Source organism: Schistocerca americana, chromosome 5 (assembly GCF_021461395.2).
Source record: "Schistocerca americana isolate TAMUIC-IGC-003095 chromosome 5, iqSchAmer2.1, whole genome shotgun sequence".
Taxonomy (NCBI): Eukaryota; Metazoa; Arthropoda; class Insecta; order Orthoptera; family Acrididae; genus Schistocerca; species Schistocerca americana.
Window position 1 is genome coordinate 414,657,913 of NC_060123.1, and position 25,668 is coordinate 414,683,580.

A 25,668-nucleotide genomic window follows, 5' to 3' on the forward strand; every position below is an offset into this window, starting at 1 on the left:
AATCACATACTACACACAGTTTCACGAACACTTGCACGAACAACCAGACAATGCTAACGGCAGTTACTGTACAATAACAGGGACGAATCACGAGTCGGCACACACAGCCAACCCATAAGCGATCGCCGGCCAAATACACGTCGTCCGACAAGACGACCGACCGACGACCAACCAAAGTCGTCGCCACTCCAATCACGTGTGTCGGCAACCGTCGGGCGAGTCATGGCGGTCCGGACATCACTGCTGCCCGACTCAACTTGTGCCGCGTGCCAAGGTCCGAACTAACTGCTGACACGTTCCAACTGACTGGTCGACACACGACGACCGGGAAGTAACAGCACTCCGGCAAAGATAATGCGGCAGGGCTTATATCGATAAGCTCTGCTGCTTCCGCTCACGGACAAGTAACGCAGCTGCTCAGTGACACAAGTAATTGAAACTAACATAACGAGGGGGCAGTACGGCGAAAACAGGATGTTCAATAAGAGATGGCACAAACACGAGCCACGAACTGCTCACAAATCATTGCCTCTCGTTGCTGCTGTATGACAAGATGCCTTGTCACACCAATACAAATACAATCATCTCCGAACTGTTCCTTTACTGTACACAGTACACAACGCTGTAAAGTATGTTCACGTCCTTCAGCACTTAGTATTCTCCCAAGAGCAATAAGGGGCTCACACCGAAGCGACGAAAAACGTCCCCATACTGTACCACTATCCCCTCCAATTTTCCTCTTGGCACTACACATCATGTCAGGTAACATTCTCAGCGCATTCGTCAAACCCAAACCCATCCATTGGGTTAGCGCTGGCAACAGAAATCAGTGGCCTAAGACGAGCTCCTCTGTCTTTTTACCTCGTTCATTTTAAACTATATATGACGGTAGTATCTGTTCCCGAAAGAACAGTTACCGTGGATGACCATGCAGCTTTGCTAGAACTGAAATGATAATTAAATAGACACCCTAGCTGCAAGCAGGCGCTGATACACTTCATTGGGGACATTTTCACCATGTTGATACACTTCATTGGGGACATTTTCAACATGTCCTCAATGAAGTGTATCAACGCCTGCTTGCAGCTAGGGTGTCTATTTAATTATCATTTCATTTCTAGCAAAGCTGCATGGTCATCCACGGTAACTGTTGTTTCGGGAACAGATACTACCGTCATATATAGTTAAAAATATGGATTCCCGGCCTTTGACCTTCTTGTGCGAACGCACACGCTATGCCCGAACTCGTACGGGACTTGGTAGATTAATCTGTCACGAGTAATGAGTATGATGGGCAAACATCTATTAGGCGCACTACGAATGTAGTGTTGTGGACATGTTGGGAATGTGGATCTCACTGGGAGCGTGCAAGGGATAAGTCCCTGCAGACGTACTCTTCTCTGTGCCCGCGGTGGCTCAGATGGATAGAGCGTCTGCCATGTAAGCAGGAGATCCCGGGTTCGAGTCCCGGTCGGGGCACACATTTTCAACATGTCCCCAATGAAGTGTATCAACGCCTGCTTGCAGCTAGGGTGTCTATTTAATTATCATTTCATTCATTTTAGCTCCCTACGCACAGTCATTGTGCTAGCCGGGCCATTGGTAGTACTTACGAGACATTCCTTCTGCTCATTTCATGGGATTCGTGACCAAACACCCTCGGCAGTACTCGACGATCCCTGTCCATCAGTACGTGATTTGTGCATTGTGTTGCTAATTCGTGGTCCTGGTTCACAGTCACGCCACCAACAGTCTGCTTGGATAGCTCTACAAACATAGCTGCAGTATAAAGTTAGGAAGGTTGAAATATCGCACATGAATTTGTTGCTCCGGCTCCTTCCAAAGACCAGTCCACTTTCGAAGTCACTGAGCCCTCCTGGACGAACCATTCTGCTGTTACTTTCTGTACTCCAACACAATACCTGCTGACTCCTTTTATACTGGCGGGTCCGCCTCTTGTGCCATTTACTTGTGAATTTCGCAACACACTGGTTTATACGTATGCATCTTGTCAAATGCTGTAGGCACTATACACTGAAGAGACAGAAGTCATGACTCCTAATATAGTGTCGGATTTCATTTTGACCCTCGTACTGTAGCAAAGTGACGGAGCATGGAATCAACAAGGCGTTAGTAGTCCCCTGCAGAAATATTCAGCCATGCTGCCTCTACAGCCGTTCGTAATTGCGAAAGTCTTGTCGAGGCAGAATTTTAAGCACGAACTGCCCTGATTATGTCCCGTAAATGCTTGATGGCATTTGTGTCAGACGATCTTGGTGGCCAAATCAGTCGCTTTAATTGTCAGAATGGTCTTCAAACCAATCGCGAGCAATTATAGCCTGATGACATGGCGCATTGTCACCCTCAAAATTACATCGTTGTTGGGGAACATGCAGTCCATGAATCGATGCAGTCCGTTCATCTGAACCAGAGGATCCAATCCATTCCATACGAACACAGCTCATACCATTGTGGAGCCGCGACCAGCTTGCACAGTGCTTTATTGACAACTTGAGTCTATGGCTTCGTAGGGTCTAAGCCACACTCGAACACTTCCACCAGCCGGCCGGAGTGGCCGTGCGGTTCTAGGCGCTACAGTCTGGAGCCGAACGACCGCTACGGTCACAGGTTCGAATCCTGCCTCGGGCATGGATGTGTGTGATATCCTTAGGTTAGTTAGGTTTAATTAGTTCTAAGTTCTAGGCGACTGATGACCTCAGAAGTTAAGTCGCATAGTGCTCAGAGCCATTTGAACCATTTGATTTTTGAACACTACCATCAGGTCTTCTCAACTGAAATCGGGACTCATTTGACCAGGCAAAGTTTTTCCGATCTATATGATAAGGAGCCCAGGAGAGGCGGTGCAGATGATTTCGTGCTGTTAGCAAAGGCACTCTCGTCGGTGGGCTGCTGCCACGGCACATTAACGCCAAATTTCAGCGCACTTCCCTAAATGATACGTTCGTGGTGTGTCCCACACTCAATTCTGCGATTATTTCGGGCAGTGTTGCTTGTCTGCTAGAACTGACAACTCTACGGAAACGCCTCTGCCCTCAGTCGTTAAGTGAAGGCCGTCGGTCACTTCGTTGTCTACGGAGAGAGGTAATGCCAGAAATATGATGTTCTTGGAACACTCTTGACACTGTGGGTCTCGGAATATTGAACTCCCTAACAATTTAGAAACAGCAATGTCCATGTGTCTAGTTCCGACTATCATTCCGCGTTCAAAGTCTGTTAGTTCCTGTAATCATGTTGGAAACCTTTTCACATGAATCAGCTGAGTACAAATGACAGCTCCGCCAATGCACTGCTCTTATATAGCTTGTGTACGCGATATTAATACAGCTTTATGTTTACATATCCTTATCCCTCGTCTTCGTCGCCATGGAGTATGCTACTGTGACACCTTCTGTGTAGGGTGTTGTATCACAAATTCTGCTCGACAAGTGAAGAGTACCGCTCTCTAAAAATACTAACAAATGCCATCGCAGGTTTCCACATTTTTTCAGAGTTACAACGATCTTAAATCACTCTTTATACGTGTTTCAAGGGCTCCATCTTACATCTAATGCCAAAATGGGTAAGACAAATTTTAAAATCTCGCAGTTCAAAGGAAAAGAAATTCACTACTGTACAACTACACTGTTGATGACAAACAGCTGGAGACTGTGTCTGCCGTAAAACATCTATCCAGAGCGACCTTAAGTGGAATTACCATATAAAACAGATAGTGGGAAAAGCAGACACCAGACTCAGATTCACCAGAAGAATCTTAAGGAAATGTAATTCATCCACGAAAGAAGTGGCTTATAATGCGCTTGTTCGCCCGATTCTCGAATAATATATCTGGGATCCATATCAGGTAGAACTGATAGGGGAGATAGAGAAGGTCCAACGAAGAGGGGCGCGTTTCGTCACAGGATCGTTTAGCTGGCGACAGAGCGTTACGGAGATGGTGTTCAAACTCCACTGGCAGACGTTACAAGAGAGGCGTTTTGCATCATGGAAAGATTTACTATTGAAATTTCGGGACAGAACTTTTCACGAGGAGTAAGACAACATATTACTTGCACCCACATACATCTCGAGTATTGACCACAAGGAGAAAATTCAAGAACTTAGAGCCAACACAGAGGCTTACCGACAATCATTCTTCCCGCGCACTATTCGCGAGTGGAACAGGTTGGAGGGATCAGATAGTGCTACCGAAAGTACCCTTCGCCACACACCATTAGGTGGCTTGCGGAGTATGATGTAGATGTAGAAGTACTGGATGGGTTAAACAAAAGGTTTCGAATGCTAGACATATTTTTTGATTTAACTAAGGCGTTTGATTGTGTTGATCACAAAATATTACTCCAGAAGTTGGACCATTACAGAATACGGGTAGTAACTTACAATTCGTTCACCTCTTACTTTAGCGTCGGACAGTGTTGTGAATTTCTGTGATGTGGGGTCTGAGTGGGGTACGGTCAAGTAGGGGGTGCCTCAGGAATCAGTGTTGGGGTCACTCCTGTTCCTTATTTATATAAATGATATGCCGTCTAGTATTATGGGTAACTCTAAAATATTTCTATTTGCTGATGACACTATCTTGGTAGTAAAGGATGTTGTGTGCAACGTTGGCTCGGCTTCAAATAGTGCCGTCCCAGACGTAAGTTCATTGCTTGTAGAAAATAAACTAAGGCTAAATCACAGAAGACTCAGTTTTTACAGTTTCTGAGATACAGTTCAACAAAACCTGATCTTTTAATTTCACAGAATGGGCATATGATTGGTGAAACTGAACAGTTCAAATTTCTAGGTGTTCAGATAGATAGAAAACTGTCGTGGAAAGCCCAAGTTCAGGATCTTGTTCAAGGACTTAATGCTGCCATTTCCACCATTCGAACGATATCTGAAGAGACTGATCGTTCGTTATGAAAATTAGTCTATTTTACTTATTTTCATTCGCTTCTGTCGTATAGTATTATATTTTGGGGTAACGCTTCCCATTCTGAAAGGATATTTTTGGCCCAGAAACGGGCGGTTCGAGCAGTAAGTGGTGTCAGATCACGAACCTCTTGACGACACCTGTTCACGAGTCTGGGTATTTTGACACTGGCCTCTCAATATATATATATTTCTTACTGTTATTTCTTGTTAACAATATTAGCTTATTCCCAAGAATAAGCAGCTTTCACTCAGTTAATACTCGGCAGAAATCAAACCTACATTTGGATCAGACTTCCTTAACCTTTGTGCAGAAAGGTGTGCAGTATACTGCTGCATCCATTTTCATTCAACTACCACCCCAATTCAAAATCTTAGCAGTAATCCACTGGGTTTCAAATCAAAAGTCAAGAGTTTCCTTCTATTCAGTCGAGGAGTTCCTTGAAAAACTAATCTGATTCTTGTTGTATCGTTGATTGCATTTACTTAAACTTATGGACTGACTTTTTTCGGATTCATAAACATTTTATTTTTATCTGTTATTACTTTTACGTTCTAATTTCATGTACTGATACGTTCTCTGACCTTGGAGATTTGCTCCTCAATTTGGTTCTACGGATCTCGACGTGTAAATAAATAAAAAATAAATAAAAATCAATTTAGCCCATGGACTCAGGAGTTGGCCATCGAGCGACGGCAGACAGGCGCAACGATAGCCAAGTTACGTTGTCAGGATTCTGTCAAGTGTAGCGCCACGGCAGGCTACCACGCAGCGACAGCGAATCCAACCAGTTTACGCACCATGCGGAGTCGAACGAAGCGCTCCTACGTGGGACGCATCGCCAGAGATCATGTGAACAGAGCACTGGGCAGTGTGCATCCGAACCGTGCACTCTTAGGTAGGCGCCCTTAAGTCGGCAGAATGCAGCCAGAATGTGGATTTATCAGGACCAGGCGGAGCCCATAGTCTCACAGCTAGTGGAGTCAGCATTTAGTAGCAGTATGTTGGGCGATCCACATCAGGATGGCTGGAGTCGTTGTTATTTGTGTCACTGCAGATGGCAGTGGCAGTGCAGGGTGGTTGGTGGGGCAGCAGGCACATAAAATTAGGTGGATGGCCATCTTAAAACTACAGAGACACTGAAGAACACTAGTGTATTTATTCATCCATTATATATCAGTGGAAATGTTGCGATCAGCACTCAGGAACATAGTGTGGCCTGGACGTCAAGAACGCTTAGCATCTGGCCTCAGGAGTAGGTCATTGTGGTGTACCACTCGGAGCTGGCTGCATTGTGAAACGGATAGTATTTAGAACCCAGAATGAGATTTTCACTCTGTAGTGGAGTGTGCGCTGATATGAAACTTCCTGGCAGATTAAAAGAGTGTGCCGGACCGAGACTCGAACTCGGGACCTTTGCCTTTCACAGGCAAGTGTTCTACCAACTGAGCTACCCAAGCACGACTCACGCCCCGTCCTCACAGCTTTACTTCTGCCAGTACCTCGTCTCCTACCTTCCAAACTTTACAGAAGCTCTCCAGCGAACCTTGCAGAAATAGCACTCCTGAAAGAAATGATATTGCGGAGACATGGCTTAGCCACAGCCTGGGGGATGTTTCCAGAATGAGATTTTCACTCTGCAGCGGAGTGTGCGCTGATATTTAGGATGCTCGTTCCATCTCATTTACGACAGGGCCTCATTATTCCTTACCTAGGACAAGGAAGCGGCGCGGTGTCAGGTTCGGACGTGTGGTAATCCAGGTCACCACTGCAGCCGTCTCTTCCCCACTTTTTCAATGTGGCAACTTGCTCTGCTCTAGTGCCATGGCGGAAGCTTCACTCTAGTCAGATCGACTTCTTCAGTCACGTCAGATCGATTTCTATACAGATTCTTGAATCATACATTCGTCTGGCCACGGGTTGCAAATGCCGCGTTATAAGGCACTCACGCAAGAGCACAGTATCTTAACCACTCGACCTCCTCACTAGATGCGACTAGTCTTCGATTCGTCCAGTAGCTCCTCTGCAGCCGCCGCCTCGAGCAGAGGGTGGGCCACCGTACAGCTGGGCTAGTACCGTACGCCGGCAATGACCGCGGCGGTGCTGGCCCGCGGAGCGGCGGCCGCTAAACATAGCCGCGGTCGCACGTCACGCTACACGCCGCCGCGCTCATTCACAAGGCCCGTGACGTCACGCAAATGCCGGCGCCGTGTCTGCTTCCGCCGTGCCCGCTGACCTGCGGCCGCGAAAGAAGCCGCGCTACACGCAACAAGTGGCGCGACCGTACACAGCCGCTCGTATCACTTGTCTGACGCAACTCTACCGCTCACTTTTCGCTTTGTAGACAGGAGCATTTCATGGCTGAGACAGCATACATCCACATCCACAAATAACTTCAAGACCACTGCCCACAGCGAGACGGAAATCCGACTTGTGGCGTTGCGGGCAGCTGACGCGGTAAGGAAAGTAACATAGGGTGATCAGAAACAATCTGAAAAGTTAGCAGGGTAGGTTCTGCTGAGAAATAATTGTTAAGAAAAGAATTCAATACCAAGCCGTGCGCGGCTCGTGTTCATGCCGTTTCTCGCTTCACAGCTTGTCTTCACGGAACTGTCGCCTCGTTTCTTATTCGATTTACTGGCGTCAATAAGTTGCTGGCTTCCCTCTCCGTGAGTGGCAGCAGCAGCGCGTATCCATAAGAGCACTGTCGTATTACCTTTGAAGCGACCGCTAGTATTCCCGGCTCGTTGTGTATCGGTAGTTGAGTCGGGACGCAGCGCCAGTGAGGTCCGGACAGCCAGTACTCGCCGACCGCTGGAGACACACATTCACTGTCCCACGGAAGGAGACTGGAGCGGGAACGACCGGTTTGATGGTTCGGTCGGTCGTCTCATTGGGCGACGTTTACTTTATCTTTTGACCGTTTCTGGGCCGCGTCAGTTGGTCATCTTGCCCAACGTGGGTCGGTTCCTTCCCTGTGCAGAAACGTCGGGAGGGCAATGGGCAAGTGTTCCCTGTGCATGGTTGGGTCCGAGCCAGTGTGCAGGGGTCGCCGTGTCTCCGAGTTCCGAACGGACATCAAGGGAGTCGGGATGGAGCTCCGGACAGCCATGACTCGCCCGACCGTTGCCGACGCACATAACGGACGACCTTGGTTGGTCGTTGGGTAGGTCGTCTCATCGGACGACGTGTATTTGGCCGCCGACCGCTTATGGAAACTCTGTTTGTGCCGACTTACGATTTCTCCTTGTTGTTCCACAGTGATTGGTTTTAGGATTGTCGGAGTTCTTCGTGCAAGTGCTTACGTGGAATTGTGTGTAGCTTCTGTCATTTCCAATGAGCAGTTATGAATGCTCTCTGCGTACTGCAATAGGCAGCTAGTCGGTTCGGACAGAGCAGCGAGTGTGTGTTTCCTCGCCGTGTTGATGCTGTCCGGCACGGCGTGTAGTTCGACAGTCTTTTGCGTTTGTTAATAATTTTCAGTGGTTATTGTGCCGTGGCTGCATTTAGATTCCAATATTTTGAAGACGTAGTGCTGCTGGTATCTTCGTCCTCGCTGACATTTTCCATTGTCGGGCGGAAGGGAATTGATTAGGTTGTTGGTCAGTCCTTCAGCCGTCCCTGGGTCGGGCTGCCATACGATTATTTAATCTTGTATTGTATTGTATTGTATGTGAACGGGGCACCCAGAAATGACGGAGAGGCTCCGTCCCCGCCGCAGCCGCAGTGGTCCACAACAACACGACGACTACCGCAGTCCACTTAACCCCTCCGCCCCCCCACACCGAATCCAGGGTTATGCGGTTCGGCCCCCGGTGGACCCCCCAGGGAACGTCTCACACCAGACGAGTGTAACCCCTATGTTTTTGTGTTAGAGTAATGGTGGTATACGCGAACGTGGAGAATTTGTTTGCGCAGCAATCGCCGACATAGTGTAACTGAGGCGGAATAAGGGGAACCAGTCCGCATTCGCCGAGGCAGATGGAAAACCGCCAAAAAACCACCCACAGGCTGGCCGGTTCACCGGACCTCGACCCAAATCCGCCGGGAGGATTCGTGCCGGGGACCAGGCACTCCTTTCCGCCCGGAAAGCCGTGCGTTAGACCGCACGGCCAACCGGGCGGGCTACTTAATCTTACTTGGCTGCCTACCTCACCTAACGTTACGTTAGAGTTACCTCTTCAGGCCGACCCTTGGAACACTTCTGAGCACTACTGTTCTGTTGGTTTTAGATTGTGGTTTTCTTTTAGTCTGAAGTACTGTGCTAGACCTTCAGCCGTCTATTAGTTTAGTTTGTTTTAATTTTAAAATAAGGCCTTCAGCCGACTTAAACTAAGCTTTCAAGATTGATTGGTTTTAAAAAGCAGATTTGCCTCATTTTAAATCTTTGTTATCCAGGCCTTAAGCCTTGAATTGTTCATGTTCAGCATGTGGCCTTCAGCCGAACTTTACTTGAAATATTTTAAGATAAGGCCTTCAGCCGTCTTAAATTAAAACTTGAAGATTCTTGTTTAAACTAATTTTTTCGAAATCATTGTTACCCATGCTTTAACCCTTTGAGTCCAGTGTGTGGCCTTTAGCCGAGTATTTATGTAAAATTCTATTTTTTTAACTAAGGCCTTCAGCCGTGTGTATTCCGTCCGGCAATTTTAATAACTTGTGGTCGGGCCTTCAGCCGTATTGTTTTTTAATGTTTTTAAGGGGATGTGTGATTAAGTGTTTTAGGAAAATAAAGTTCTGTGTTCTGTGCAACTAACAGTAACTGATCTTGGTCCGTTTCCACAACCATAACCTGATCCGCTCTGTCCTGCGAAAACAGATATCAAATACATTGCACCATTGTCGTGTTAATCAGCATACATCACATCTTTGCGAGCCTGCCAGAGACGGTGTCACCAAACGTATTCTTCGTTTAGCTTCCTAAAACCGAACAAGAGAGTGATATAAAAATTGAACTTGAGGCGGTGGTCAGGATCGAACCCGAGCCAAAGGCTGAGAATTCCGTGCGCTATCATCTACGCTGTGAGAACAATTGACACTAATTGTAACTCCTCAGCCGCTTGATTTGCTTGCAGCAGCCCGATTGGCTACTTCAATGCCAATTAACTTGGAGCAACGTATCGAATATTTTTCTTCACAATTATTCATCAGCACAAGATACCCTGCAACACCTTTTGAAGCTTTTCAGACTGTTTCTGACTACCATTATATGTAGAGCAAAGATAGATGAGGAAATCGCTATAGCAACGGTATGGGCCGCAACTGAGGAACTGCACTGGCATAGCAAATTTGACAAAGGTAGCATTATTGTGGCGCAGCGTCTAGGGACGGGCAGCAAGCAAACGGCGACTGGTCGGCCGTTCGAGAGCTAGTGTCGTGAGCACCTATGGAAAGTCGTTGAGTAGACAACAAGATCATGCGCGTCCGCGTGTCATCACAGAAGATGTAAGTCAGTGCCTTGCCTGCTCTTTAAAGCAGTGTAGGTGGCGGCCTGTGGAAGATACGACGATAGTGTGTAGTGCTAGTGAATGCACAGGTGTTTCGGAGGAGAACGTCCAGTGCTTATTGTTGAACACAGGGCTCCACAGCAGGTGACCTTTCGTGTGACATCTGGGGATCGTGGGATGCCAATCCATTCATCAAACTTTTCATTTAGGAAGTCTGTCACTATAATTCCATAATGCGAGGGATTCCCCAACTTGTTGCCATATCAACTTCTCATTAAACAGCTGTAGATGTTCAAAAAGTTTACAGTTCTAAGAACGTTTTTTGACGCATATCCAGAAATGAAATCAGCAATAAAATTATAACGCTCGTTCAGCCCACCGCTGAAAATTTCTGCCCATACAAGCACACTACGAGAGTTTGACCGCCACAAGGGGATTCGTAGAATCCCAGCAGACACGCCTTTGTCTGTTCACTCCGCCAGTCACCTTAAGAGTTCTCTTCGTTTCCCAAAGAATGCTTCTGCAAAACTTTGGCTGGACTGTCAGACCGCCTCCATTTTTCAGAATACTGTATGCATGCCGGTATCACCTTGATTTAGGCCGTGAAGTAAAGTGACAGTTTCAGGTTTTTCAAAATCCATGCTTGTTCTTGACATTCCACAGTATTGGACATTTTACTTTGAGATTTAGTCGGTGGCTGCACAAAACACTGCGCGACAACATTAAGATTCTCTTCTGCAGTAACAGATTTTGGCCTACATGAACGAGGTCTCATAGATACCTCGATGTCATAGATACTGAACTAGTATCGTCAAATCCTAAATTTAATCTGCTAATACCTTGTCCAGATGAAGATTGGATATTTCTTTCACTAAAAAATCACTAATACCACTGTTACTATGGTCATGTTTACGCCATGTCTGAAAAAAAGCACAGTGTTCTATAGTTACCTTTCTACTCATTCTTTCTGTTTCTTCAATTTGTTTGTGCGTCTTTGATTAGTAATCAGAACGCGTTCGGTCCCGGGTTCGAACCATTGGCTGCCACAGACCTCTGGTATAAGAAGTCGCCCTCATTCTGCCACCGGCCTTGTCATAGGGGGCGGAGAAATGGATAGAGGTTCAGGGAACTCTCTTGTCCTGGGGGTGGGAAACTGGTTCTAAAGGCGGAAGAATCAGTAGTGATCAACGGTATGAGCATGCGTAAGGCAATAGAAACCACTACATTAGAGACAATGTGTATATACAGGAAATGTGGCCTGTAATGCGGAAAGTGCCATGATGATCTCTCCGTTGGTGAACGATTCCGGGAGAGCCCCCCATTCGGATCTGCGGGAGGGGGCTGCCAAGAGGGAGTGTGTTACTCTGGTTTAGTGATAGGGTTGTTCTCAGTAAAATCGACAGCAAACCAACACCAACGACGATAGTGTAGGTATGCCTGCCGACGTCGATTCCGAAGATTAAGAGACAGAGAAAATATATGAGGACATCGAACGCGTTATCAAAAAGTAAAAGAAGAAGAAAATGCAATAGTCATGCGGAATTGGAATGTGGTTGTAAAGGAAGGATTAGAAGAAAGGGTTATGGAAGACTATGGTCTTGGTACTGGAAATAAGAGGGGAGAGAGACAAATTGAGTTCTTAAACGAAATTCAGATGGTAATAGCGAATACTCTGATCAAGAACCACAAGAGGTGTTGGTATACTTGGAAAAGGCTGGGAGATACGGGGAACATTTCAATTAGATTGTATCACAGTCAGACAGAGTTCCGAAATCAGGTACTGGATTGTAAGTAGTACTCGGGAGCAGATACAGATTCAGATTACAATTTAGTAGAGATGAAGAGTAGGCTGAACTTCAAGAGATTAGTTACGAAGAATCAATACGTAAAGAAGTGGGGTACGGAAGTGCTAAGGAATGACGATATACGCTCGAAGTTCTCTAAGGATATAGATCCTGCGATAAGGAACAGCTCAATAGGCAGTTCAATTGAATAAGAATGAACATCTCTAGAAAAGACAATCACAGAAATTGGAAGGAGAAACATAGGTACAAAGAAGGAAACTGCAAAGAAACCGCAGGTAACAGAAGAAATACTTCAGGTGCTCGATGACAGAAGGAAATACAAAAATATTCATTGGAATTCAGGAATGTGGAAATGTCTCAGAGGAATGAAATAAATAGGAAGTGCAGGTAAGGTAAGACGAAATGGCTGCATGAAAAATATGAAGAAAGCGAAAAAGAAATGACTGTCGGAAGTACTGACTCAGCTTGTAGGAAAGTCAAAAGAACATTCAGTGAAATTAAACCAAGGGTGGTAACATTAAGAGTACAACGGTAATTCCACTGTTAAATGCAGAGGAGAGAGTGGATAGGTGGAAAGAGTACACTGAAGGCTTTTACACGGATGAAGTTTACGAGATCTTTGGAGGACTTACAATTAAATAAGGCAGAAGGGATGGGTAACATTCCATGAAAATTTCCAACAACCGTGGGAGAAGTGGCAACAATACGACTGTTCACGTCGATGTGTGGAATGCATGAGTCTGTCGATATACCATCTGCCTTTTCGGAAAAATTCCAAAGACTCAAAGAGCGAAAAAGTGCGATAATTGTCGCACAATCAGTTTAACAGCTCATGTATCCAAGTTCCTGACAAGAATAATATACAGAAGATGGAAAAGAAAACTGAAGATGTGATAGTGGTAGATGACGAGCTGTCTTTAGGAAAGGCAAGGGCACCAGAGAGGCAGTTCTGATGTTGCGGTTAGTAATCGAAGCGAGACTAAAGAAAAATCAAGACACTTTCAAAGGATTTGTCGACCTGAAAAAAACGTTCAGGAATGTCAAATGGTGCAAGATATTCGAAATTCTGAGGCAAATAGCGTAAGTTATAGGGAGATAGGGTAATACACAGTATGTACGAGAGCCAAGACGGAATAATAAGACCGGAGGACTAAGAACGAAGTGCTCGGGTTAAAAAGGGTGTAAGACAGGGCCCTATTGTTAGATCTATACATCGAAGAAGCAGTGATGGAAGTGAAAGAGAGGTTCGGATTTGGAATTATAATTAATGGTAAAAAGATATCAATGATACGATTTGGTGATGATTTTGTGATTCTCGGTGAAAGTAAAGAAGAGTTACATGATGTACTGGATGGAATGAACAGTCCAGTCAGCACAGAATACGGATCGAGAGTAAATCGATGAAAGACAAAATTAGTTAGAAGTAGATGGCTGAATCACCATAGACTCGGAACGGGTCGAAAATAATGTTAAAAGGTAAATGATGCCGACACTTGTGAACTAGTTGCGGCTCATACACATAAACTTTATTATAACACAGTCACGGAAGACCACTCTTCCAGATATGCAAATGCGTACTGCTCTATACTGATGAAGGTTTATAAAAAGACGTATGCAGTGCTTTGAATTATAATGAAATCATGTCAAATGAACAACCAATAATTAGCGAATAAGACCAATGATGATACTTCCTGGAGTCCACTTATTTCATCGCTGTATAACGGCAACAGGGCACTGGTGTGAAAATTAAGCGCCTATCATCATTTTCTTCTCTGTGTCAGGGTAGCGGTACGACGAAATTCAATTTCTTATCCATGACGCCTCAAGAGCCTTTCTGCTTCGCCTCACTTGCTGTGACAAAAACGGTCATTACGTTTGAAGACGTTAATAGCGTCGCGTTATAAACTCATTAGAGGCGTCAACACCGCTCTCTCAGGCGGGAAAAAGATAAATCGCTGTTCCACCTGGTACAACAGCAAGTAAGAGCGCGGCGTGGGCGTAAGTGGCGCTCGTTGTGGCCGACGTGGAGAACATGGGCGCAGTTATCGCAGGTACTGCTATTCAGCGATCTGTATTAATTTTGAATGAAAATTTGCTCACAATTAAGTTGGTATCATCACTTCCAAGTCTATATGAAGATAGCATCTGTTCCCGAAAAAACAGATACCATTGATGACCGTGCAGATTCTCTAGAATGAAATGATAATTTAACTAAAACCCTCAGCTGCCGAAGGTGTTGGTGATATACATCAATGGAAACAGCTGAAAATGTGTGCCCCGGCCGGGACATTTAGTGAGTACGAGCTACCGAGTACTGGACAGGTTTGTGAATGGACACAGAAGTTCCTCGCAGACCAACTCAACACACCCTTCTAAATGGAACAGAATAGTGAGATGTTACAGTAATTTTATTTTAAACACATGCTAAGAAAAAAAAACTGATTTAGCACAAAGGAATTATCCGAATGGGACGGAAATCGGTAGGTGCTATATACCTGTGCAGAGAAACAAATGAGTCCAATTTCAGAAAAATGTGATGATTTATTCAACAGAAGGAGAGCATCACAAGTTGAGGAAGTGAATAACGCGTTGGTCCACCTCTGGACCATATGCAAGCGGTTACTTTGGTATGCATTGATTGACAAAGTTGTTGGATGCCTCCCTGAGGGATATCCTGCTGAATCCCTAGGTCCACAAAATCCCGAACTGGTTGGAGGATCCTGCCCATTATGCTGCAGATGTTCTCATTTGGGAGAGATTTACATCTACATCTATGAAATTACTCTGCTATTCACAATAAAGTAGCTGGCAGAGGGTTCAATGAACCACCTTCAAGCTGTCTCTCTACCGTTCCACTCTCGAACGGCACACGGAAAAAACCATCACTTGAGTTTTTCTGTGCGAGCCCCGATTTCTCTTATTTTATCGTGATGATCATTTCACCCTATGTAGGAGGGTGCCAAAAGAATGTTTCCGCAATCGGAGGAGCAAACTGGTAATTGAAATTTCATGAGAAGACCCGTCGCAACGAAAAACGACGTTGTTTTAATGATTGCCACTCCAATTCAATATCATATCTGTGACACTATCTCTCCTATTTCGCGATAATACAAAACGAGCTGCCCTTCTTCGTACTTTTTCGATGTCATCCGTCAGTCCCACCTGATGCGGATCCCACACCGCACATCAATACTCCAGAATAGGGCGGACAAGCGTGGTGTAAGCAGTGTCTTTAGTAGACCTGTTGCACCTTCTAAGTGTTCTGCCAATGAAACTCAGTCTTTGGTTTGCTCTACCCACAATATTATCTATGTCATCGTTCCAATTTAGGTTATTTGTAACTGCAATACCTGAGTATTTAGTTGAATTTACACCCTTCAGATTTGTGTGACTTGTCGCGAAATCAAAATTTAGCTGATTTATTTTAGAACTCATGTGAATAACTTCGCACTTTTCCTTATTCAGGGTCAATTGCCACTTTTCGCACCATACAGGTATCATATCTAAATCATTTTGCAAGTCGTTTTGATCATCTGATGATTTTACAAGACGGTAAATGACAGCATCATCTGCAAACAATTTAAGACGGCTACTCAGATTGTCTCCTATGTCGTTAATATAGATCAGGAACACTAGGGGACCTACAACACTTCCTTGGGGAACGCCGTTATTACATCTGTTTTACTCTGTGACTTTCCGTCTATTACTACTAACTGTGACCTTTTTGACAGGAAATCACGAATTCAGTCGCACAACTGTGGCGATACTCCGTAGGCACGCAGTTTGGTTAGAAAACGCTTGTGAGGAACTGTGTCGAAAGCCTTCTGGAAATCTAAAAATATGGAATCAATTTGACATCCCCTGTCGATAGCACTTATTACTTCATGAGTAAGGTCCGGCAACCTTGCTGCCCAAGGTAGGGTTTGGCAAGCACGAAGGTAAGCGGCAGAAGACCTCAACGCGAGCGGGCGGGCATTATTTTGCTGAAATGTAAGCCCAGGATGGCTTGCCATGAAGGGCAACAAAACTGGATGTAGAATAAAGTTGTCGTGCCGCTGTGCTGAAGTGTGTTGCAGTTGACAACCAAAGAGGTCGTGCTATAAATTGAAGTGAAATGACACTCGAGACTCTCACTCCTCGTTGTCGGGCCTTATGGTTGGCGACAGTCAGGTTGTTATCCCACCGCTGTCTGCGGCGTCTTCAGTGGTCGTTGGGACTCAGTTTGAAGCGAGACTGATCACTGAAGACAATTATACCCCAGTGAATGATTTTTCTGGATCAATGGGCCCGACACCACACCAAACTGGTTTGTTGGTGTACAGAGGACAGAGGTAGTCGGCTCCAGGAGCTCCGTGAGGCCAGTCCCCTTGTGGTCCATGGAGCACCAGTTGCTCGTCGGATCTATGATGATGAAATCGGTGCTCTGAGCGCATCTCTGACGATTGTTCTGTCCTAACGTTCTATCGGCTCTCTGGACCGAGCGCTTCCTTCTTGACACTCCTGTCAGCCATAGTTCACCCGTTCCTTCCATTACCGTCGAATAGTGGCGACGGTTCTATTCAAATGTCGAGCGATTTGCTGATTACTCCAACCGGGTTCTTTGAGCCCTTCTACACGTTCTATCTCAAATGTTGGCATTTGCTTATGTTGTTGACGCGCCTGTCTGCGAGGCATAGTTACTGTGTGAGTGGGTACACGAAATGGAATTAGCAAAGACTTTCCCTGTTTACATCCTTGCCTGCTATGCGTTGAAACTGCGCTGCAGCGTCACGTACTCATCTATCGGTCGCCAAAGCTTACAATTTTGCATTTTCCTTCGATACTTGCACAAATAACAATCTGCGTAACTCTATTGTGGTGCATACATACGTAATTTTTTCTTAGGGCGTACGGTAGCAGATGAGGAGCTGATATAGGTAATGCACCAACTCAGGAAAACATAACATTTGAAACAGAAAAGTCAATTTTTTTTTTTTTTGAAAAGGGTACTCCAAATAGTTATTATGTATTTCTTTAACGCATGAAGTTTGAAACACTCAAATGAGTATTAGCAAATGGACAATACAATTTTAGATGGATAAACCGAGCAATTTAATTTGAAATATCAAACGGTTAACTATAGTCCGGCTGTTCTGTTTCAACGCAGATTAAATAAAGCAGAGCATGAACTAAAACAGAGAGATGAACATTTCAATTAAAAAAAATTCCGTAACAGTAAACAAAACATGAATAAACATTTAGTTATCACATCAGAACAGACAATGAGCCGCCGTGGAAAATGTTGTGAAACAAATGTATAAATAAAATTTAAGAACGACGCCTAGCTGGCTTCAACAATAGATAGAAAAATTAACCTTCATTTTCAAAGCAACCACAAATAGTACTGATAAATTGCAAACTTGACTCAAAACCTATAGACAAGAATACCAAAGTACATAGTTCGATTTTAAATTGAAATTGTTAAGGCTATTTCCATAACACAGTCTACACGAGTAAATATAATTTAAACGAGAATCCTCAAAACGCTTGAACTAAGGAAAATTAAACTTGCATTTATGCCGAGAACGCGATAGATTGCAGAACCAGCTCATCAGATAATCAACAGGGCACAAAACCAACTGACAGAAATAGCAGTGACATACAAAATATACCAATGTAAGTTAATATGACCGGTATACTCCTTTTCAATAACAACGGTGTTAAATGAAGCCTAAAACACACGTTATAACGAACCCTACAGCACGGCAGATAGCTCTCAACAGTGGCTTGTACAGGCTACACATTAAGGTGTTCACCAGGCAGGTCATATGGTTCAGCCATTACACAATTTCCCCGATTTCTGTATACATCAGACACCAGATGCAATACCAACGCTGTATTCCACTTAAGCTAAGCGACATATTTCTCAGGCATGTAAACTGATAGATGAGCAACACACACTCCCTGAAAGAGAGTTGCTTGTAGCGTCCATGTCCCACATAAGTGACAAACTTGCCCCTCGATAGCCATCCTCCATTGACCGGTGGTCAACGACTGTGAGCGAGGTTATTCCGCCGGTAAGGCGGCGTGACTCAAAGCGCGCATGTCCCCTAGCGAGACACGAAGGAGGCGATTGCTTAGCTGCAGACAAAGAGATTATCTCGCACATTCGATCTGATATCGAAGCAGTGGTCACAAGCAATACCCCGAAGGAGAGTTATAGGATCGTTACTGCTTCCAAGATATATTAATGATCTATATTTGGAGTCAAGAACGATGACGGTCGAGTTTAGGCTTGTTCTGCGCACCTACGTCACGCATACTCCGACAGCCAAAAATCGTTCACTAGTGTTCTGAGCGCTCTGTTCTGAATGCCGTAGCTAATGCAAGAATTAAATATGATCGTAGCGAGTAGTGTAGTGAATTTATATTTAATCTGTTGCGAGTTGTCATTGCTGATGGTGGTGGTAAGTGATAAATTCTGCATAAGCAAGCGAGAGAGATAATTTGCAGGATACGCTTCCTTCAAGCAGAACGTATGCTCGTGCGCGTACCGCAACTGTCGGTTGCAGTCGTCAACAATGCCATTCCCGTCTGTGCCTCGACATGCGCGAACCTCCATCGTTCAGGGATAGGACTATAGTTGGTAAATTTGGCCGCTCTGAAAGGCTACGTGCATCCAATGCTGTTGTCTGTACGAAGGTTGCAACGTCAGAAGATTATAGCGGTGTGCAGAAAGACCTGTAGAAGATCGACGATTGCTGCTAGATCTGTCAATTGACCCAAAGGGCAAATTAATGTCGCATATTGATAAGGTGAAGAGGTCCGCTGGTATTTGGTTACACTGTACGGAGGCAGTATTTTGCCACAATCCATTTAATAGTCTTTCGATTTATGTTTATATTAGGTTGTAAAGACATCATCGCTATTACAGTGTACGGAAACCTATTCATATATATTGGCCATTCACGGAGTTCACCCCCTCAGTGTCAGCTAAGACCTGAAGATTGTATCACCGAAACTGGTAGTTATATAATAGTTATATAATAAATAAAGGACGGCTGCAGGTGTTCCATTTTATTACATAAGTGAACAGCCAAAGTCCCTCAAACCTTTAATGAGAAGTATGGACATACAAAAACTAGGAGTTTCCTGACAGCAAACTGTGTCCATCGTGTAGCTATAGAATTGCAGTTATGCCACGTACGTCGTTTGCACAGCTGCCAGATCATCGGTGCAGTGCAACTGCTGTCTGTACTTCAGTAGGTGATATGCGCTCTCGGGTTCAGCACATAGGGAAACACTCACAGTAAACTCGTTGAGTTCCATTTGCTTGCCCACAGAGCGTTTTCTGAAACGACTTCTGTGATCACCGCTAATAGGTATCAGCCGGCTTGCGTCCGTCTAATAATTGGGGAGGCGGTGGGGAAGGTTTTAACAGAGTTTTGTGAATTTCGATATTACACGTACCATATAATCTGACATTGTACAATTCATCTCTATACAATTTTTGCACTATACACGGTATTTGAAAAATAGTAATTTACACTATCCACGTAGAAGTTGCGCTCCGACAGAAGTGATTGGTTTGATGTGATTAACTGAACTGAAATAAAACCGCATCACTATACTTCATTTTGTGGAAATCTTTAAGTGTAGGTTGTCAACTGCAGGGTCATCTTAATCATTTGTAGATGTGAGAATTCCATTTCGGAGACATTAGACAGCCACACGCACACACGCTATCTGTATCGAACACCACGGGGGAGGGAAGGGGGGGCGGGTTACAACACCACTGGTGACAAACGCCTGGAAACAGTATCTCCTGTAAAATACTTAGGAGCTACAATCCAGAGCGACGTAAGGTATATTAACAACGTAAAAGAAATTGTAAAAAAATACAGATGCCGGGCTGAGATTATTTGGGAGAACCATAAGCAAATGGAATTCATCCAAGCAAGAAGTTGCTTGCAAAACACTTTTTAAACCAATTCTTGAGTATTTCTCATCAGTCTCGGACGCTTAAAAATATGAGTTAACGTATAGTTGGCACGAGAGCTTCACGTAGAGGCTCATCGAACTACAGTTGCGGACGCCACGGAGATATCTGGGGTTGAAATACCCTGAACGCACTTTCCAAAAGAGTAAAGATGCATTTAGTTCTTCCCAGACGCGTCAGAAAATTGGAGCTCGTACTGAGGATTATCAGAATTATTCTTCCCGTGCACAAGTCACGAGAGGATCAGGGAAAGGAGAACCAGATAGTGGTAACAGGAATAACAACCGCGACACATCTAGGCTGGCTTGCGATGTTGATGTAGATGTGCACGTTGGCAGTTATGAGGATAAACAAATAAAAACTGCATATATCCGTACTGGGGATACGACACTTAATACTACGACACTTAATCCAATTTTCCATGCGTTTTCATTCTCACAGGGAAAAAATTCTAAGTCCACGTAGCCACTCGACCATTGTCTTGTGTAACTCTTCGTGAGACTGTAATTGCTTGAAGTCGAGCGTTTATTCGAGTAGTCGAAATTTTTGAAAATTGTTCGTGAAAACCGATGGCGGATATTTTGGATGCGGAATACATTCGGCCACAAGGCCTCCCACTGTTGAAACTGCTACCCGGCCATAAGGGGATACGTGCTGTGATGTCGTAACAGAATATCAGCGGTGAATAGACCACTTCGTTTCAGTTTGATTGCAGGCCAAAGTTTGTTTTTAGGAGGGCTGAGATATTATTATCATTATTATTATTATTATTACTTCTGTTTCAATTGACTGGCTTTCTGTTCGTGCCTATTCAGCGATCTCACTAATGGAAAGGCAATACGACAGCATACTGTAGACGATTTTCCTGCCAGATACGGTTATATGACCGTAAGGACAACAAAACACGCACTACCCGAGCAGAGAAAATCTCCGACCTCACCGGGAATCGATCCCAGGCTCGTGCGATTGGCAATCTGCAGTTACCGTGCAGCTACCGAGGTGGAGAAGGCCTGAGTTCGATGTGATGCTAATAAACTTCCGGCTACGTGAAGCGCTCAGGCATTACTCTCTTAGCCTCATGTTGGCGACAGTGAAAATTCTTGCAAGGACCTCAGTTTATTGTTCAATGCACTGCAAAAGGTGTTCATACGTCTGACTCGAAAGCCACCTGCCAGTCTACTCATTGTGCGCGCAGCTTACGGAATTGGAGCATACCACGCCCTACGTAGAGACATGATGAACGATTAAATTATTGCAATTTCAGACCGTGTCACTCGGTGGTTTTGCAAGAGAACAACTTTATATTCACTATGTGACGTACCTCACCCAAACAATAAGCATTAGCGCCGGGTGTCAAATCATTTGTGAATATTCGATTGAATTTATAAGCTTGTTGGCCTGACTAACATGTGCCTAATCGTACTGGATCTTCATTCTACAATGAATGACGGAATATCTGGACACTGCCGTCGACCATGTTTATCAAGAAAAGCCATTCATACGACCAAGCGACAAGCTTCCATTTACGCACAGTCCAAATCTAAGTGACCACTGTAGGCGTAACTGACTATATCGTGGGATCAAAATGGAATCGTAGGGGCCGCCTGCTGCCCCCTTGTCCAAAAATTAGCTCTGAACTGTGTGCTCCGAAGCACTCTTGCCTCCACCAGACATTGTACACTGTCATCGGAAATCCCACAGGTCGCCACCTATCAGCCTTTACAGAACGGGTAATCCTCGGTTCTTCACGTTATGCGAACGTGAAAGACCTCATCGCTTACTTCCGACTTCACCGTTCTTCAACGATTTTCCATAGATGCCCACAACAGCACGTGAACACTCGCACAGTTCGCAGTCGCCTGGCCATCTTCCCTTTGTCGCAGTCGCTTATGTCAGTGTGCTACCCCACGTACCGTCGCTAGCAAGATTCAACATTCATGCGACGGGTCTTCGCCGAGTTGTGCATAATTCTCAGGCTACTTTAGGAATTCACAACAGGGCTATGTCTTTATTAGAATTATTTGTTTATTTATTTTTTGTTGTACGTTAGTAGTAACTGCCTCCTTCTTCATCCGATTTGTTTTTACCAGTAGCATCTGTCTATGCAGCTAGCTGCTGTGGCTCAGATGAATTTTTCTGCCTATCCCACAAATTTTTCTGGTTTTGTCGTAGAAGATGGTCCTCTAGAAGTGGCACGTCGGTCACTAGACACATCTCAGCTATTGCAAAGGGTATGTGTGGAGCCACCGCGTGCGTGGTTCTGCACTCTTTGTGCCGTCTGTACATGCGTACCACCGCTTGACTGCAGATGACAGCAGTCTATTCCAGTACATTGAGAAGCTACGGCCTATAAAATGTATTACCAATCTACGGCGGTAGATGGAAGATGGATTCAACAATGTGTAGAATTTTCTGAGCAGACCGATTCCTCTATTCCTGACGTTTTGGAATAACTCCATTCTGTCCTCTTGTATACACTGAGATGACAAAAGACCTGGTATACCAACTAATATCGTGTCGAACCTCCCTTTGCTTGGCGTACTGCACCCTCTCGACATGGCATGGGCTCAACAAGTCGTTGGAACTTCCCTCCAAGACTATAGAGCCTTGCTACCTTTACAGCCGTCCACAGTTGCGGAAATGTTACCGGTGCAGGATTTTGTGCTCGAACTGATCTCTCGATTATATCCCAAAAATTTTCTAAGGGATTCACGTCGGACGATCTTGGTGGTAAAATTATTCTTTCTAATTATCCAGACTGTTGTGACTTTTCATGCTTCCCCTACGAATCTGTTGCAAATACACTTCTCGGGTTTGCGCCTTATTGTACTGCGGAACTTGCACAATGTTTCATCGATGCAACTGTTCGACATCATCAGGTGGTGGTAGCTGCTGCTGTCACTACTGCAAGGCGCGACTGATGACAATCGCGCGACGGCGTCGGAATGTATCATTCCGGGAGCAGGCAATACGCGTGCGCGGAAAGACACTCGTAGTTGGAGGAAAGCGGCGCTCCTGGTGCCCCTGCTGGGAGCCGCAGAAAGGCCATCCACGGGTGAGCTATGGGAAATGACTGTGCTGCCGGACGCTCCTGCGGTTAGCGGCTGAATTAAATCTCAGTAGTGCGTTGCGTCGCGTGATGAATCGGCAGTTCTTGTTTTCCCTGTTTTCTTTAATGGTAGCCAGTGGATATCAGGCGTCGCTTAGTTGAAAACATGCATCCCTGTCCGCCTCACTAACAACACAGTCGCAGAAAGATGACGCTGTGGATAAAATTTCAGAATTTTCGTAAAACATACGGTGTCCCGTGTCCAGGCACTTCTGCACTACTGCAGGTTTATTAGGTTGCTCCAGGCTTGTAGGACGATGGCGTTCAACCCAACGTTCTTGTACGGTTCGGCATGTCTGCCGAATCTCTCATTTTCCATACTGGCGTGGGATTTTACTAAGGCCAAGGTCGTCTTTGTACGAGCACTATAAATTCCTCAATTTTGCTGGTGGCCGGAAGAAAACACTTGATGTCGTGTCTTTTGAGGATTCTTTCTATTCTTGAGGACATGCCACCAAAATAAGGCAGAAACGCTGTTGGCTTAGAATTTACCTTGAACGGAATGCATGGCGTATCTGCCTATCGGAATAGCCATTCTGTTGGAATACCGTTCTTAGGTGTTGTAGCTCGCCAGGTAGACTATCAACATCTGAGACCACATGTGCTCTATGCACCAAAGAGCGTAAGACACTACCGCCTTGCGCAGGATGATGACAAATTGTGGCCTGCAAATATAGTTCCGTATGAATTTATTTCCGATAGACGCTATGTCCTAGTGTTCCACCACCTTTTCTTCTGACTATGACATCCAGGAATGGTAAAATGCCTTCCTGCTACCATCACCAAATGATGCCGAGCACTTGAGTCGATGAAATATCATGCGAGTTACACAATACGATCCGGCGGCAAACCCGAGAAGTGTATTTGTTCAGAATGTTCTACAAATACATCACGGACAACTGTAGCGTATCGTTCTTAGGGGAACATGAAGTCTATGAACTGCTCCAGATGGTCTCCTTGTTGACAAAAACATTTCTGGCCAATGATACGTTCAGTTGGACCACATGACCCAGTCCATTTCACGTAAAGACAGCTCACACCATTGTGGAGCGAGCACCAGTTTGCTCAGTGGCTTGTTGACAACCTGTGTAAATGGCTTCGTGGTATTTGCTCCACACTCGAACCGTACCATCAGCTTTTATCAACTGAAATCGGGAATCATCTGAAAAGGTCACGGTTTTCCAGTCGTCTAAGCTATAACCCATATGATCACGATCCCAGAACAAGAGCTCCAGGCCGGCCAAAGTGGCCGTGCGGTTAAAGGCGCTGCAGTCTGGAACCGCAAGGCCGCTACGGTCGCAGGTTCGAATCCTGCCTCGGGCATGGATGTTTGTGATGTCCTTAGGTTAGTTAGGTTTAACTAGTTCTACGTTCTAGGGGACTAATGACCTCAGCAGTTAAGTCCCATAGTGCTCAGAGCCATTTGAACCAAGAGCTCCAGGCGATGTTCCGCTGTTAGCAAATATACTCCTGTCGGTCGTCTGTTGCCACGTTCGTCGTGCGTCCCACATTTCTGCGATTATTTCACGTGGTGTAGCTTGTGTGTTCGTAGTGACAATTCTATGCCTACGCCGCTGCTCTCGATCGTTAAGTGTTGGCCGTCGCCCACTGCGTTGCCGGTGGTGAGAAGTAATGCCTGAAATTTGGCATTCTCGGTACACACTGGATATTGTGGACCTCGCAATATTGAGTTCCCTAACGAGTTACGAAACTGAATGTCCCACGCATCTAATAGCAACAAATATTCCACGTTGTAAGAGTGTTTATTCCCGTCGAGTGGCCACAATCACGTTCGAAACCTTTTCACGTATATCACCTGAATGCAAATGACAGCTCCGCCAATGCACTTCTCTTTTATACCTTGTGTACGCGATGCTCCTGCCATCTGTATATGTGCACACCGTTATCCCACTACTTTCTTCACTTGACTGTACGATGGGAGACCGACTAGAATTTATCTAACGCTGCTGTACACGTCTGAATGACGCAGACACATGACTGCTTCCCGATATAGCCACCAGATCTCTGTAATCAATGGTGAGAACGTTCTACCAATAGTTCAGATCCCGGACGGTAGAAATCCGCTTCTTGGACAAGGGACCATTAGAGAACATCGTCGTAAACGCTTTCAACGTCCAAAAATCTGCGACTGCTCTGAATCAGATCCTCGATTACCCGGACGCTCGTCTGCGGCCTATGTCGATGGCCTGCCTTTCCCATCAGCATCATCCACGTCTGTATGGCCCTGCTGAAAATATTGGCACCATTTCGCAACGGTAGGATGCAACGTTGCTCTTGGTCCATACACCGCCTGAATTTCAGTGCGAATTTGTGTGGAATTTAAATGTTTTACCCACAAGAATCGTACTGTAGCACGTACTTCGATTCTGGAGTAC

General features: G+C 45.2%; 1 non-coding gene across 1 annotated transcript; it reads left to right on the forward strand.

Annotated features, from left to right (window-relative positions):
- The first annotated feature begins 1,404 nt into the window (after nt 1-1,404).
- Trnat-ugu lies at nt 1,405-1,479 on the forward strand. Its single transcript has one exon. It is a non-coding gene; the product is annotated as a tRNA-Thr (tRNA).
- Nucleotides 1,480-25,668: the final 24,189 nt, after the last annotated feature.